Source organism: Clarias gariepinus, chromosome 9, assembly GCF_024256425.1.
Source record: "Clarias gariepinus isolate MV-2021 ecotype Netherlands chromosome 9, CGAR_prim_01v2, whole genome shotgun sequence".
In the NCBI taxonomy this organism is placed as follows: Eukaryota; Metazoa; Chordata; class Actinopteri; order Siluriformes; family Clariidae; genus Clarias; species Clarias gariepinus.
This window is the reverse complement of record NC_071108.1, coordinates 18259047-18274121: the sequence shown is the minus strand read 5'-3', so window position 1 is coordinate 18274121 and position 15075 is coordinate 18259047. Positions and strand designations below refer to the sequence as shown.

The 15075-nt window shown below is 40.5% G+C and overlaps 1 protein-coding gene across 3 annotated transcripts in view; it reads left to right on the top strand.

Moving 5' to 3' along the window:
* The first annotated feature begins 425 nt into the window (after window positions 1-425).
* sema6a (sema domain, transmembrane domain (TM), and cytoplasmic domain, (semaphorin) 6A) overlaps window positions 426-15075 on the top strand; it is a 66756-nt gene continuing 52106 nt past the window's right edge. For all 3 annotated transcript variants that reach the window (XM_053503802.1, XM_053503801.1, XM_053503800.1), the window contains exon 1: window positions 426-1095. The gene's annotated coding sequence lies outside the window, so the exon portion shown is untranslated. The remainder of the gene's footprint in view (window positions 1096-15075) is intronic.

The window sequence follows — 15075 nt, the reverse complement described above, 5'->3', positions numbered from 1 at the left end:
ATAATTAGTATCATTTCATTTATTTGTAGCTCCGCCCAAGTGTCAACCTTTGACTTCGGTGCAAGGCCAAACCGATGACCTCTTAAATGAGTTCTTTTCTGTGGGGTTATAAAAGAGTGAGCCTCACATATGGTTAAGGGATGTTTAATGACCATAGAGGGACTATTACAGATGAAAAAAAAATGGTAATAAGCACGCAATTTGCTCCGTTGTAAATATAATGACCTATAATAAGAGTGTAACCCATGATAAGTTCCAGGTGGAAACTAAAGCTACTGTTTAAACTGGAGAATTGTTAGCAGGGAAGCTTCGGTTTTCCCACAGCCGTGTGGTGCACGTGAGGAGGCGCAGGACCTGCATTCCCTCCCAGAAAGCCGCTGCTTGGTTCGTGTGAAGATGAGTGTGAATGCCGATTAGAAAACAAGTGCCGGGAGATGACGAGACCACCCGAGTGGGTTTTTTTTCTTCTTCTTTTTCTTCAGTTTTATGAGACAAAGACAGAGAGGCCTCGGGTTTGGTTTCCAATCACTGTGTCTCCGTCTCGTTTGGGTCCTCTGGACAGCCTTTTGAATCCAGGACACCGCCTCTATTGTCGCGCGCGCTCACCATTCTTTGTACCCTCTCCAAGAACAGACAAGGGGCACTTTAGATACGCGTTTAACTGACAAGTGACGCCTAATTTTTATTTATTTTTTTTACGTTACACGTCGAACGAGTAGCTACACGACTCGACCAAAAAAAAAAAAAAAAAACCCTAGACGTTGAAGGGGTCCGGTTTTATCAACCGCGCTGAATTAAACAAAAGCTCCTGTTCCATGTAGCGGCTCCAGGCAGCAGCTTAGCGCCTCCCTGTGTGTGGAGCGAGTGACAGCTGTGTGTGTGTGTGTGTGTGTGTGTGTCTTAGTGAAGGAGGCTTCATCTCCCAAATAGGATGAGCAGCCGATTTGGTGCTGGCAGCGCGGATGGTCCGGACCGATTCGCTGTTAGTGCTTTGGAGCGCTCTTTGTTCAGGTTCACTGTGTCTCCGCGGACTGTTTCCACACCAGACGGATTTCCAATGGATTTTCCCGTGTGAAGACGGAGCGCGTGAACACGGTACGGTGACCGTGCTGTAGGAAAGGCGACGGGGCTGGGGGGGGGAGAAAAGTAGCGCAGGTTATTGGTTTGAATCCCGTGCTGTGTGAATTGTGACTTAGGAATCAGATCGGGATTGTGATTTACAAAAGCGTCTGATTCAGTTAAAAACTTGCTTTGCTATTAAGTTGGCTTTGTGTGTGGCGGATTAGACACAAGTGCGCTCCTACTGCGAGCCTCGTCTGACGTCACTCCTGTAAAACTTCTATGCTGATTGTTTTTTTTTTCGTAATAAGTGAAATTTAACAGAATGATCATTGAGGTATGTGTTTCCTCTCGTTGAACACCTCGAGCTCGTATGTGTGTGTGTGTGTGTGTGTGTGTGTAGGGGGTGTTATAACGCTGGAAACACAACACTCAGTGTCTGATTTGGACGTCAGTGCACATACTGCAATTATAGCCCAAGTCTCCCTGAATGAACATATAAAGATTTCCACCTATGTTTTATTCATATGTAAGAGACAGCAAGGACACTTAAGGGGGAAAAATGATGTGATGATTTTGACTGTGATTTTGTCCAAGTTGTTTTGAAAGTAACATGGCGTGTCTTTGTTTCTCAAATGATTGGCACTTGTTAATATTCCACCCAAATGCATTAAGTTTTGTATATTTATCATACATGAGAACTGAGTAATGCGCTGACATATACCAGTCTCATATTGCTTTATATATTTTGGTAATCAGTGTTCATTATCATAGCTGTTTTTATTCTGTATGTGCAGGCTTTTTCCTAAGCTCATCACCCTACAGTGTACTGTATGTGGACACACTACAGTAAAGAGGCTCTTGAATAGGGACAGGTTTGTTGAACTGAATGATGCTACACATTTCAGTATTTTTGCTCGAGACAAAACAAAAGGTTTGGATACAATATACATACAAACAAGTAGAGTTGAACTGAGATAAAGACTATGAGTTGATAAAATTCGAATTATGAATCGAACACCATGAGAGCTGCCGAAGCTGATCGCATGCGATAATTGGTACGAATTTGAATGAGCAAAGTAGAAGCGGTGTGACTTACCACTCATGTGGTAAGTAAAGGTATGACCACCAACCCTACCCCTAACCATGCGACTTGAAGTTACCTATTTGTGACTGTGAGACTATTCTGGTTTTCATGTGAGCTTCTGTGTTAAAACGGGGCAAGAATGCGGCTAGGTGACCTGGATGAAATCTTGAAACCCCATCAATTTCGACCCCTTACTCTTGACCCCTAAGGTCAAGTAGGGTGTGACTGTGTCAGCTCTGTCTGAACACGCTTTTCTTTGCACACAACAATACGAAGCATCTGTTTCTAGACAGTGAACAGGGTGACAGAAAAGCAGAGACAATCCAAAAGAGTTCAATCTCTCATGATCCTCCATGCCTCATTGCTCTCTTATGACATTAATGGTACTTGTTAAGTCTGCTGTCTGCTGTTCCTCTGATGAAAAATGTCTCTTGGACTATACCGATATTCTACGATTACTTTATAATTCATATGACTTCAAGGAGACTTCGATCTTTTTGTGGATGGTTTTGATTTACAGATACGCTTTTATTTCCTAGGTCAGTTGTACATATATAATAATCTAAGCGCCTTCTGTTGTTGGAAAGACATCTGTGTCTGTTCTGTCATAAATAAGAGACGCTGATACAGAACCTTGGCTGAGATAAGTCCATATGCACAGATCATCAGTACTGAAGGGGGCAGTATATAGTGACATATACAGTTTTTACCTATTTATAAATACACAGTTGAATGTTTGAGAATCTGTGTGTTTCTCAACATGGATGTTTTTGGAATCTTTAATTGCAGATATTAGATTGAGTGGTTTATGTTCCATCCATGCATTTGTGCTTGCTGCTGAGTGTGTGTTTGGATGCCGCACAACACTTCACAATCTGTATTATTGATCTACTTGGGGGCCTGGAATCAATTTTTGGGGGCGAAAAGCAGGTTCTTGGTCATAACCTGCAGTGATGATGCATCCCACCTATGAGCTTGCCAGATGGCATTCAGCATTGCCACCTACCAACATGGTTATCCTGCAAGTATGAAAACGGCGTACTATGTGAGCTGAGAATCTTATGATGCTCTGTGAGCATGCAATACATGTGACCAGGCTGTCTGTTTCAAAAGGTTGAAAAAGGGTGTGTTGTAAGGGACAGTTATAGGCATGAGAGTGAAAATTATATATGAAGGGATTTTAAATATTTATCTGAAAAAAAAACATAAAAGATTTAAATAGACAGAATGTAGACATTTTTAAAAAACATTTCAAAAAGCATAAGAATAATACATTAGGATTTGTGTGTTATTTTTTTGCTTATAATTAGCAGCATTTTCTTTTAGTTTGTGGTTTTTAATGTCAGCAATCTGTTTTTTTAATAGATTCAATACTCCAGTAAATGCCGCAAGGGGTATAAAAAATATATATTTTTACAAGCTGCAACACACTGGGAGGCATTTGGTCTCCACACCCCAACAATGGCAGTAAAGGCTCCATTGTGTGTGACTGATGTGGATTTGTCACACCGGTGGGCTTGAATCACTTGTGGTGTGTGGCATGTTTAGATTTACATTGTCAAAAACAGGTAGATTTTCTCTGCTTGAATAATTGATATGGGTTTTTGATTTCAGTTCAATCACAATACTCTCTATCGATGTGTCGCATGGACGGTGGACTTCATGTCATTTCCAGGATTATGTATTATGAATGAACACGCATGGGGGGAAGAGTAGGGTGGAGTTGGATTACAATTGGGGCAGTTTCATACCGTGTTATATATTGCCTAGACAAGGTTACTGATATTTTTAAGTATAAATATCAATACTTTATTTATTAATGTTCAAATGCCTTTTATTGCCCATACATTTTTTTTTGTGCCTACAGGGATAACAACAATGACGAGATCAAAAGTAATTATTTGTTTTTTTCCATGCTCTCAATACTTACTTTCATATTGACATCTTAATATTATTATAGCATCATTATGTCATACCCAGCCACTCACTATAATTCTGCCTATAGATTCTTTTGGTCTTCGTAATTCTTGTGGCTGATTAATGTCTATGCTGATATTGCACTTGAAATAGAGCCGTCCTGAACAAAGAAGCTAAAACAAGATCCAAAGACATTTTTAAAATTATGACACATTATTGACTCTCAGTGTCTTTAATTTACTTTTTGAATGATTGATTTTTATGTTGTGTGTCCAGGTTATTGTTCTTTGTGTTTTCTTCATAACTACCTAATACATATTACAGTATTTTTTTTTCCTTTTTTTCATGCCGTTGGTTCCACAGTGGTGTCACATAGCTGACATTTATTAGTTTATTGGCCTTTTTCCTGGTGTGCACTTTTGAAAAAATGATTGCTTCTTCTGTAGAAGTGAAAATGTATTTTCCTCTCTCAATACCTACATGCTTGCTATCACATAAACACTATATAAACGGTAGGGACTGATTTATTACCGCTCAGTTTTCTTGTTTACTTGTTTCACACTGTACTGAGGTTAAACACAGCCATGGATAACTGATAGCATCAGGTTTTGTTTTTATTCTCTTGTTTGTACTGGATGCCATGCCAGGATTGATTAGATGCTGTTGCTTATGCAAGAGCATGTGGCATTTTCAAGATTTTCACTGGTGATCTGTGGTTGCGCGTTCCACTAGGTTTTCGCATGCCGTGGTGGAGTGTGACGCCGAGGACAGCATGTACATCTGTCCCGTCCCCAGACCCAGCGTGACTGGCACGGCTTTGCTCATCTATTAATCATGGAGAGCGCCTTCTTATTCCGTTGCCATAGTTTCAGGGCCTGAGACGGCGCCGGGGCTGGAGGGGAGATGGCAGGGGCCAGCGATTCCAAACAGCCTCTCAAGGAAAGAGTATGCTTAAAGGGGCCACTATGGCCTGTGCTGGCACTGTGAAGAGACTTATTGTGCATGCATGCCACAGATGGACTGAATGAAATATTAGGGATGTGACAGCGAAGACACGTAGAGGGTGCTCATTTTTTTAAATCACACTGAGGCTATTTGGATTGAAGAAGAGTATAAAGGTGTTGATATGTGCAAATGAAACCGCTTTCCAGAAATCAGATAGGAGAACAATGATACCATTAGTTGAGATGATAGTGGTATATTGAGAAGCTCCATCTTAGAGTCTGACACAAATGCACGGCATTCACTGGTAGGATTGGCTGATTGTCTGGGACATTTTTGTTAAGGAGTTTATTCTATAGCAGAGAAAAAATAGAAATGCTTCAATGGTGCTGATAGGCTTTTTTAAATCTCACTGACAGGGTGATGAGGCTTATGGTGCCTTTTGTGAATGCATGATGTGCCTAACTTTTCAGAGATGTGTTGAACTGAGCTTGCTGATTAGACATGAGAGCCCGAAGTAAATAGTAAATAATTAAAGCTGTACAGTGCAACATCTGGAGCTGAGCATGCACCAATTTTTCTTACTGGATAAGGTTTTCATAAATAGTCCTAGACATTGTTTATTCCCTGTATGATGCACTCTTTTCAACCGAATTCCTGCTATACTCTACGTCATTCTCAAATTTACGTTTTACGATTCTCAAATTCAAAAGTACACTGAATTGCTAATTATGGCCTAAATGCTTTGGTTGTAATCTCGGAGTGTTCTTGTCTTGTTTTCATGGTCATGCCATCACTATAACTTCTCATCATCTTGCTTTTCTAGCCAGTATTTTAGGGCAGAGAACAAGCAGAGACAGAAGCACTGTAATCATGAGGCCTTCTCCTGTGCCTTTCATGTGGCTTTCGTTCTGAATAAAGAACCTTGTCATTGTCAGGACCGTTGGGCTGCACTCCAAGCCAGCATGCTTTCCACTCTGCTTCTCATATCTATGACCTTTCTTGGATGGGCCACCCATAGTTACAAAATAAGGGCTGCAGTGTTTTTTTTTCCTTGGGCTTTTGGAAATTTCCTGGTGGTACTGAATGAAGTTCTACAGTTAGGTTACATCACCCTCTGCTTTCAGCAGGTGGTGTTGGAGGGAACGATGTGACTCTTGGAGGATTGTCAGTTTTTTTGAGGTATTGCATCACATTAAAGGACATCTGCTGTAACTTTTCAACAGACTGGGTCACCACATTTAATATCTATGTTTGCATATAATACTTCTAACTATCAGACTACTTACACTAGTTGCCACTACGCTGTTTTTCGCAAATGAATTACTTTTGTCAGATGGGATACTGTACATAAATAACCTGAGCAGTAACCTTTAGAATTGCTAGAGATTCATTCTGGGTGATTGCTTTAAAGCTTTATTTTAAGGTATAACAGATTTTCTTGGAGCTGGCTAACTGAGCACGTGCTAAAATCAGCCCTGGGGAGGTTTTAACTTTCTGTGCCTCGTCGGAGAAAGTTTAACAATAAAGGCTCTTTGTGTACATTTATTACATATCTAATGAACAAATTGCAGCCATGTGGCGTTGTGTGCCTGGTAACATAAGCGTAACCACAAGGCCTCCAGTGTTCAGCCCCTGCACGTCCATCAGCCCAGCGTTGAGAAACGAGACAGGCACGCTTATCATCACTCTCAGAGGACCTGCTCAACAGCCCCGACATTGTTTCCTTCCTGCGCCGCAACAGGAACTGCACGTGAAAAATCAGGAGTAGATCTAAAACAAGCTGAACTTTGTTGAACATTTTCATGTCTATTTTCCTTTTCCTTTTATTTAATAATCTTGGGGGTCTGTCTTGCGTAAAGAGACCAGTGCATAAATACTACTTATGATGAATGACAGCCAGAGCAAATATACATAGTTTTTCTTTCAGATGTACCAAAGGGAAGGATGTTTGAGGTCTAATTGGATTTGCTGGGCACGGTCTATGGAAATAAATTGTCACCACTCCTGAATTAAACATTGAGCAGTGTTATTTGGATAGCTGGTGTCTTGTTTGTTTTGTGTAAATGAATATGTTATTTGGAGGATTCTGCTTGCTTCATACCATTCATAACACTCAGACTGTTTGGCCAAGCCGACAATTCAGACACACTCGTCTTCTTTTCAGTGGCATCGCTGATAGCAGAAGCAAGAAACAGCTCCTCCGTCTTAAGTTTCCCTAGGCTTGTTTCAACTGCAGGATAGCATATATCAGCTAATGCAAGGTAACTGGATAGAGACAAATGAAATGCTATCCAGATGCATTGCTCCTGTGTAACAACTGACCTATATAACAGAGTGTGAGATATCCAGGTGTATTACCGCCACAGCATTTCCTCCCCGTCTCACTTTGATCTTCGTAGCTCGAGGCCGAATGGATTTTATAGCCCTGTCCTTGTCCAGAGCTTGCTTCATGTTCAAATGACCGAGTGCATATCTAAAACAAACATTGTATGCTGTGTTTAAATCAGTAAAATGGAAAAATCTGTAAAATGTTGGCGCCATGGAGCAGCCTCGTCTTCTTGACGTCATCCAGAGTCTTTGCCGAGTTAGTCGCTAACTCGAAAGAAAAATTCTTTGATGATGCAGCCAGTTTTTGCTGCGTGAAGGTTTTATACAGTTACGTTCCCATGTTATATGACACTTCTTTGTCATAATAGCGTCTTTATCTTGTCAGCTTTCCCGCATGTCATATTTTCATTACAATGCTGTTTTCTGACCATCAAACAAATTTGTCACGAAAACACGAGCATAAGTACGAGCTCTATTATGTGACTTCATTTAAATCAGGAGGGAAGATGCACAGCACCCCATTAGAGTGGATTGATGTCTCACCAGGAGAAATTTTATTGCTAGTTTGACAGTGCAGTGTGAGTGAAATTAGGCATGAAGCTGCACTACTTTATTACTCATGTCTGATCTGTCAGGCTTCACTGACGGTTGTAGCCATGACTTTACCTGCATAACGGCCATGACTTTTCATTAATGAGTTGTATTTGTCTTCACAATAAAACACCGTCCTATTAGTAGGCTGTTACTCCGCGTCGCTTCACTGTTCTGTCTCTCTGACTGCACAGGCTGAAGGAGACTCTGTGGCTTGGCAGTATTGATCTTCTGTAGCTGACTATGAAGAATTTTTTTTATGTTTTAAATAGCCATTGGTGATGGTTATTTATTCACACAGATGCATTGTATTACATTTTGGAGGTTATTGAGTGTGAAATGAGATTCTGATCAATGAAACCATTAATACTTTGTTTGTCCTGCTTTGTTTCCTTTTAATAGCTCATTTCTCACTTGGTTTTAACAGAAATGACCAGAAAGTCATGACCAGAAAGTAGAGTGTTTTATATATATATATATATATATATATATATATATATACAAACACACATATACAGTATGCATATTAAACAGAGGCATCGACTACAGAAGGCGGTTTTAATATTGACCTAGCAAAATATTTTAGCAAACATAAATAAATACATAATAAAAGCATGGGCAAAATAAAGAGCTCTTGTTCAGCAATTCCTGATTTCAGACCAAGAAATCTCTGTTTCTCTGTTGTAGCAAATCGCATGCATGCTTATGTAAATTATTTCATTTGCCGAAAGTGAAATTTCTCATCAGACAAAAAACTAGCTACTGGGTGGAGACATAAGCTGGGGAAGCGGGGAGTTTTCATGGATGTTCTTAGGTTTTTCATTTTGTTTACCCTCTCTGGTCTGATTAGGGAACTCATGATTTGCCTTGTTTAAAGTAGACGACAAAAACAGGAGCATGCATTAAAATGTAACTGTTGCCATTAGTCATCTTATTCATTTAAGCAAAGAATTAGACATTTAGACAATAATAACCTATAATAAATTTCATTGCATACCCCTGCTTTAAAGCTTGGACTTTTCATCTTTTCATGTCAGCGACATAATGCTTTAGAAAGCCCACGGTGCTAGAACCTTAAGGCACACACACACACACACACACACACACACAATAGCCGGACAGCTGCATGACTTGACTTTACTTGCATGCCATGCTGGGTGGGATGTGGCATCAGTTGCAAGTCTGGCATCTTAATGCTGCTTTAACAGATCATATGACGCCTGAGCACGTGTGAAAGGTCCAGTGTCCCCTTGGACCATTTGGTGTCTGATTCAGGAACCTTGGGCCGATCAGATTTCTTGGGTTTTTCTGGTCAGGTGTTGTGGTGGAGACCTAATGAATACCTTTAAAGGTTTGGCATACTGCAAGTCTGAAATACCAAAGGCTATGAGGATTGAACAAAAACAATTTATTTAAATATAATACATCATTGGTGTTACCATTGTTATACATATAGTTATACTGTATATAAAACTGACATTAGATTATATTGTGAATTCTACTTACAAATTTATTAGTGGGTACTTTCCAACTGTCACGTTGTAGTGTAATCATTATTCTGTTCAGTCTCTGTAGAGTTAGATTTTTGAAGCGCTACTGTGAATAACATGAAGAAGATGAGTCAGAGGAAGCAGCTCTGAACGCTTCATAGTCCTAAGTGAGACGGACTTTTAATAGCATTCCCTCAAAAGAACAAACTACTGAATGCAGTAACTCAAGCGAGCAGCCACGAAACATCCCATATCTGTGTTATAGAGATGGCGCTGCTGTATTTTTGTTCTCCGTATGGAATTTCAGCGGAAGGCGATTGAATGAGATCCATCACACATTCCCAAACCCCCATATTAATAAAGGCCGAGAATGAAACAGTGTTTTAAAACGTCGGGAGAAAGGGATTTCCATCCTGCCAGTGGGAACAAGCCACAGTTTCTTTGGCGTGAAAAGAGTGACAGAGTCCTCTGACATTGTGAAACTGAGGCCCCGTGGTCTGCACACTGGCTATGGGCAAAGAGTTTACTGTACTTTTCAGGCTAATGTGGGCTGAATGAAGGCCGCCTGAGACCGGGGAGGCCCGGCAAGTTTGTAAAACATTCAGCGGTTTTCATATGGTAATTGTTCCCGAGCTCTTCTTCTAGATGCTTTTAATGAAAGTAGTCATTCAATGCTCGGTTCCCCCCACCTCATATGGAATGTGACAGGGTGTAGTATTTAGGTGACTTAATTGACCCTGTAAAGAAAGAGTAAAGGAGAGAGAAAGAGGAGCGAGGAGGGCTTTTTATGGTGAGAGACTGTCCGCTTTGCTGCCATGTCCAGTTAATATAAAAGGCATTGGTTAACGCTAATTCATGTTGAACTGCTCTTTTTTGTTTAATGGACGGCAAGTTAAAAAAGAATTACTTTGCAGTTAATTATTGTCAACAAGAAAAAAGGAAAAACCAATTAGTCGAAGGGAAATATGTAAGCACAATACAGTTCTTAATGGGTTTGAAATTTATGTGATTAGATGGTGGTAATCTAGATTGTTGAATTGAGTCGAAATGAATGGCATCAGTGGGTAAAGAGCATGAGGTTGTATGACCTTTTCAGGATCCTTCCAGGATTTCCAGAGCACTCACAGGTAGTTATTTAGGTGGCCAGTTAGTTTACAGTTATTATAGCAATTTGACCATGTGCTTTCATTGAATGAGTTTAATCTAATCATAAAGAACTAAAAAACAAGCAGGTCAATCAATAATGTCAGAATGAGACGCCTGGTGTATCCTGTAAGTGGAAAGTCCAGACATACTGTAGAAAGCTCTTTTTGGTCTAAAACCTACACAAATGTGTGAATTAACTGTAGAGTTGAAGAGGTCCCTGGTTGTAAAGGTTTTGAGAACACCCGTGCTTGGCAACATCTAATTTGCTAATGTCAGATTAGATGTTTATATACAGTATGTTAAAGCCACGGTGCCTGGGAGTCACAGGACATAAAGAGGTCTAGTCACATTAGAACAAGCAGCTTAATCATTATCAAGGCCTTCATAAACCTTGCTGATTAAAACATTTCCTGTTATTTGGACTACAAGTCAGTCTCGTTGGTTTTTCAGGGACTGGCTTAAACTTACTTCCCTCTGCTAACTTGGAGTCATTAATCTCTGCCAACAGCACTAAAGTTGAAGACCAAACAGACTCTGACAGTGAGGGGGACAACTGCATGTCATATGGCACGCCGTCTGCATGCTTTATTTTGCGGCACCTGCAAATTCCTTTTATTTATTTTTAAACCATTGACGCTAATGTTTTATGTGAATCCAAGAACCTTTCTCCACTTAGTGGTTCTTTTTAATTGCTATCTTTCTTATGTAATAGCGTGGTAGGCTGCTTTCCTGTATCATATGCAAATAATAATAATGATGATAATAATTACCCAAGAGACTTCTTCAGGCTTTGAGACAGTAACCTCTAAATATTTACCCTTATTCAGGTTCACCTCACATAAAAAAGCAGTTCAAAGTGCAGAAAGATCTAGTTCAGTATGCAATGATGTGTGCATGTGTTCTAGATCCCTTTCGTCTTTATTATAAAACTGTAAGATAAAGTGGGATTAACACTGTTTTAGGATTTGCAAAACATGCACTTGTCAGGTATAGTGTGGTGTAGGTGGAAAGCAGTATGTTCACAAGTTTGCATAAATTACACTAAACCCCGTAAAATAATTTCATATATGTGTGTAGTGTTAGCCAAATGACTGCCAGTTTTCTTACTGAATGCAACAAAAGAAAAAACTGCCTGGGAATTAACTTCAAAGTGGCATTTGCTCAAAAGGACATAAGTGAAAAGAGCATCCACTTGAATCCAGCCTATAATGCCTAATAAATAAAAAAAAATTCTTCCTTGCAATTAATGCAGTGCACAGAATAATGCGCCAATATTAAAACCTAAAAATAACTCCACAGTGCTATTCCCTACGTACTGCTTGTGTCATACGCTGCTCACACAGTCTTGTTGTTGTTGTTGCTGTTGCTGATGATGATGAGCAAATCCAACCGTAAAGCTCTCATGCTCCAGATGACAGAGACAGTCGTGTAAGACCGTGACACGTGGGTCAGCTGAACCTAATTCCCCTTTGTGCTTTCAGTTCCTGTTTTGTTAGTGTTCATTCAGTGGAGAAGCTTCTCATGACGGTGGAACGAAGTATAAGTAAATCCGTCTCGCAGTATACTATACTATTTTGGGGGGCGTTGTTTATTGCTGCTCCCTTTATTTAATAGGTTTATCAGTACACTCTCTTGACCATGACAGATAACAGGGAGCTGGTTGCACAAATCCTGAGTCTTGGAGGATGTTGTAGGTGCAGGTCCGTTGTGGCCGCTCTATTCATGCGGCTTACCACCCGATGGGGATCGGCTAATTGGTGGCCTCGGATGGGGCCCTTTTTCTAAGGCTTTCTCACAAAAGATCACATGGTGGTAGCACCAAAGAGGGGGGGTGTTAAGGGGAGAGAATGTTTCTGCCGAAAGAGTCCTATTGCTGACTGCGGGAGCGAATCGTCCCTCAACAAGTTATCTGTGACCAGTGTTGTGGGACGTTACTTTTTAAAGTAACTAATCCAACACTGTGTGTGACCCACTTGCTTATCCGTGTGTGAAGACCTCCCTTTATTATCCTCTTTTTTTTTTTTCTGGTCTTGCACTTTATCTCTGTTGCTTTTCGAACTGTTGTTCATGGTGGAGCACAAAGCAAGGCTTGTCATGTAGGTCCTGTGCCCTGTCTCTGCATTCTCACCTCCATACAAGGACAGTAACGTTGTCAGAACTGCTCCAGGAGCTTGATATTGATTCCTTGCGGGTGAGTGTCTATTGCTTAGAAACGGCGAAGCCCGAGGTCAATATTTCTCTTTAATCATGTCCTCTTGCATTTTAGTGGGTCTCTAACATACTGCCTATTGATCTTAATCCCCAGATTTTAATCGGCTTTTTTAAAGAGAAGGATGAATTAGAATTAAAAGACACACCCAGAATTAAATATGCAGTCTACAATAAAGAGGTGAGAAGGGATTTAAGGCAGGTTCATTTTCAGTCAGCTCTTTTACTTGCTGTGTGGTTGAGAGCCAAAGCAGCTTTGAGTGGGCTTGGTTGAAAAGGTGTTATGATTTTTAATGACCGCAATCTGCCAATCAACCTGGCCAAGTAATATTCCAACCCTAAAGAAAATGTTACTTCACATAAATCATACTTCACGTACACAAGTATACACATACTTCACATGTTTTCCACCAATTTCTAAAATCGACGACACATTCCTACGGGTTAAACTGCCACAGCAAGCTGTGTACAGTATAATCCAAATCAAATATAGATTCAGTTTATTAAAAATTTGCTTGTATGTTTTGTTGAAATAATAATGCCTTCAGTGCAGCACACAGTCGTTTTTTATTGTTTTATTTAAAGAAGAGTAATATCTCCTCCAAACTGTTCCCTACAGAGTCCATCCTATGTTGGCTAGAATCCATTATCAGTGGCATCTGGATCAGAGCAAGTTCCCCACTGATGTTTTTTAATACATCAGATGCAACCCAATACACACACAAACACACACACAAACACACACACACACACTATGAGAGACCACTTTCGCTCCATGTTGGTGAGTCATTACTTCAACAGAGATCAATGCTTTTGTAGCTCAGATGATAAAATGCAAATTTCTTATGATCAGAGGAAACCCAGCGGAGGGATATAATATCCTACTAGCTCAAGACCTGTGTGGGCTTGAAAATGATCTATTTTCAAGCCTGACAGTCTGACGCGAATAGCCAAGTCAGCTGCGCACTGTAAGTGAGCTTAATCGATTTGGAGTGTACATGATGAAGATACACAATATGCCTGACTCTTTTGACTTGAACCTTAATTAAAAAGGGCAACCCGATGAGACATGTCTCTGTAAAACATTACTACTGATTAGTTAAAGACTACACCGAGTAACATGTACGTAAGAGGTGTTCACAAATCAGCTGTTAAAAATATTTACACGGTGCGTAAGACAATCCAGCACAGTTGGGAGTAGGATCATCATATCATCAGTGTTATTGAGGATCAATTTTTAAGACAGGATTGAGTAAAGTAGAAATGTTGGCACTACATTTCCTGAAGCAGTGTCAAATATTAAACAGTGATACGCCATTGTCTGTGTCCTTAGCAGGCTATCTTTATCATAGTACTTGCCCAAAGTATTTTTAGCCACACAAATGAGTGCGTCACCTGACTGGTTTGCGGAAGCCTGTTACACTAGAATTGCTCTGTGTAGGGGTTGCAAAGGAAGCCTTGTAAAGCTCAAAAGGGTTTTCCCAATGGTCCTGCTACTAAATAGTATGGCTCCAGTGACAAACCCAAGAGAGCCATAAAACCAGTAAAGGCCTCCCCTTCAATACGTCCCTGTTTTATAGCAAAGTCAAGTAGAATGTCAAGCATGTAACAGGGATCGTGCCAGTCTGACCAAAGTATTCCTTTGAACATAAGACAGTCATGACAACACACATGACATCAGCTGATGAACTGGTGATGCATGTTTTTTATTTCAGTTAATTTGGCTGCGTGTCTTTTTTGTCACATTGTCCCAGGTCTTCTACATCAAGGATGTAAATATGGTATCAAAGCCTTAAACTCAGTGCATCCCCTGCTCTCTTTGGTCATTATATGGAATGGCGTAATGAGTCTTAATCAGAGGCAGGGCTGCTGCTGGTGTCGTGTTACAGTTTGGCTTACGCGTAGCGGGTGGTTTGATTGTGCAGCGGAACAGCCCTCGGTGAGCTTAAAGGCAGCCTTGATTAGAGCCGGAGCGACAGTATGTCACCTCATTTTGAAACGGTTTAATCTGGAACTAAGGACAATGCTACCTTTAACTTTGCGTACATACACACATGTGCACACACACGCTCACTATGTTCTTAACTAGCTTTGCTCAGCCACAGACTTCTGTCTCCCATCAGGATCAGTTGCTAAAACCACTGTTCCTTTGATTTGCCCCCTGGACGCCAACCCGAAATTGCGCGGTTGCAACTTGAAAAGATTTGACTTCCTCCACCCTATGGACTCAATTATTTTTCCTTGCTTGAGTCGGTAGAATGTCAAGTTGTGTATGAACTTCTCACATGTGGTGCTGCTACATGG